Source organism: Scyliorhinus torazame, chromosome 10 (assembly GCF_047496885.1).
Source record: "Scyliorhinus torazame isolate Kashiwa2021f chromosome 10, sScyTor2.1, whole genome shotgun sequence".
Lineage (NCBI taxonomy): Eukaryota > Metazoa > Chordata > Chondrichthyes > Carcharhiniformes > Scyliorhinidae > Scyliorhinus > Scyliorhinus torazame.
The window spans coordinates 207,238,507-207,241,403 of NC_092716.1; positions in this window are offsets into that span (position 1 = coordinate 207,238,507).

A 2,897-nucleotide genomic window follows, 5' to 3' on the forward strand; every position below is an offset into this window, starting at 1 on the left:
TGCTGGAGAGATGACCAGATAATCCATTTTGGAAGTGTTGCTTTAGAGATAAATGCTGACCAGAAAAGTAGGAGAATGTTCTGCTCTCCTCAAAAGTTCCATGGGATCTTTTGTGCCTGCCTGAGAAGGTAGGATTGGGCTTTGAGCTAATGGGCCAAATCTTCCTAGGAGCGGTAATCTCGGTCGGATTGCCACACTGCTCCTGTTTACTTGCCTTGCACCAGTGCTCCTGATTTCCCACCCAGACTTTCAAACCAGGATTTCTCAGAAATAGTGTAGAGTTCTCCATAATTGTGTAGGATCACTGAAGGAGGACATACAACCCCCCTTTTTATGACATTAGCTGCTGTATTCTGGTAAGTTTAAAGTTCCAAAAGCCACTTTGAGAATCTACAGAGAGAAGGTATGTGTGTAAATTAAGTGGATAAGGTGGTACGGTATCAGGCGGGATGGATAAGTGGGAAAGATAACCGATGGGTGGGTGAGGGGTTAAGGTGGCAAGTGAGTGGGTGAGGAGTTAGAGTGACAGATAGTTGGTGGGGAGGTCGGTGAAAGGGGAGGGTGCCAGTGAGGGTGGTGAGGGAGTAGAGTGTCAGGTGGCGTTGGGTGAGAAGGAAGGGTGGCAGGTAAGTGAGTGAGAGCATTTGGTGGCAAATGTGGGTGAGTGCATACGGTAGTAAGTGGGTGTTTGAGAGGGTAGGGTCACAGGTAAGTAGGTGAGCGGGTAGGGTGGTAGGTGAATGGGTGATAGGTGGGTGTGTGAGATGTAGGGTGATAAATGGGTGTGTGAGGGGGCAGGGTGACAGGGAAGTGGGTGAGCGGGCAGGGTTGCAGATGGGTAGATGAGGGGATTGGGTAGGTGGGGGAGTCAACAGTGTAGTCAGGTCGTCAGAGAGTCAGGGAGGTAGTCAAGGGACTGAACAGAGTCAGGAGATTGAGTTATGGTCAAGGGGGGGTCAGGGGGATAGTTGGGGGTTTGGGGGGTAGTCAAGTAGTTGGGGGTGTTCAAGGAGTCAGAGGGTAGAGTCAGTGGTCAGTAGTATAGTTACAAAAGTTAGAACTGGTTTTAATCCTCCTAACGTTTTCCTGAGTACTATTCTGCTAAGTGAATCAGAATCATCCGAAGTGTCTGATTCTAATTCACAGTTTCCGATAGTTCCAGACACATGGGATTTGTTGATACTTTGTGGACAATTTTGAAAGAGTCCTTACACTGGGACTTCTGAGAGATTCCCCAATGCATCTTTCAGTGTACCTCTGTGTTCAGGCATCCAGAGACTGGAAGATCTGGGCCAATGGTTGGTCCGAGCACCACTGACAGTATGCGTTCAGTACTGTACTGACAGTTTTAACAAAGATGATAAACCACTTATTTTAAGGTTCTGTCAATATAAAAGACAGATGAACTTCACACAAATACATATTCTATGTGAACATTGTGTTGAATAATTTTAAGGCCTATATCAAACCATTTGAAAGATATCTAAAATTATGAAATCGATCATTGATACATGTTTTCTGCCTTTAAAAATACATATAGAAAGCTAACATACAGATAGTTCATTGGGTAGATGACAGCCATCTACCCAAAGACCTTCTGCGCAGTGAACTGGTCACTGAGTCACATCTCCCTGGGTATCCATACCTCAGCTACAAGGACACATGAAAACAAGACACGAAAGTGGCAGACAGTGACACTGATAGCTGGGAGACAGTTGCTGATGACAGTAACCTCAAACAAAACAAGCCCAAACGAAAAGCTTAGCTGGATGAGAAGAGGGTCCAGAGAAGTCAGAAGCCAGAGAATTGTGTACCTTCTCAGCCCACTGTCCTCTGCCACAAATGTGACAGGTAACTGCCATGCCGCGTGGGGCCTCTGAGCTACACAAAGCCATGCTGAACACAGAGGTAGCCAACATGGCGCAAACCATTGTCCTACAAGACAGAAAGTTGTCACCACATGAATACTAAACGCATGTAAAATGTAACTATAATCCCAACGGTTTGAGTTTCTTTTCCTATTAGCCGGGTGTTTAACAACTGCAAAATACCACCCCTGAACTTAACAGTTTCTCAAATCAAGCTGCTGCAAAATCCATAGCAGCTATTTTTTTTCTTGATTTTGAACACTGTGCTGGAGGGGAGGAATACAACAATTTAGCTAAGCCCTGAGGATTTAAGAACAGATTGGCAAAGCCTAGGTACAGGAGTCCCCAGTTGTGCACTAGATTGTTACTGAAATTTAACTAGCTAAAATCAAGCTTATTAATCAAGCACCAGCGTATTACACTGGCATGTTTCCTGTGTTTATCCAGATGAGACCTTGTTACCTGGAAAAGGATAGTGTCTTACAGGTGTGATGAATGTAAAAAATAGTCACAGGAAGTCCACACTGAGTAAAATAAGGAAACATAGTTTTATTTATATATGAGATGTACACTGCCCGATAGATCCCTACCGGGTTCCTGTTCTGCTCGGTGCCTTGCTGGCCAACCTTTAATACAAAGGATATTAGAGATCCCCGCCCTAGTGCATGAACTTGTTCTCTGTAAGGACCACAGGTAAGGTAATCATTCCCGTCTCGTAGGTCCCGTGCAGGATATTACATTCCTCTCCCCAAAGTCTGATGAACCCCTCGACGAGCGATGAGGTGGATGATGTGTTGGGTGTTCTGGATCACATACAGGTCACCAACACTTGAAATAGTGCAACACTATTTTATTGAATCATTAACTGTTTAAACATACTTAGACTGTGGGTGAATACGATACTAGCTTTAACTAAAGACCTTTGCCTTGTCCTAACCAGTCGATGCACTCAGCACATGGTGAATGTCTGTGTTGCAGGCTGTGAGCTCTGTGCTCCTAGCTAGCTGCAACTCAAATGAGCGGGAACTC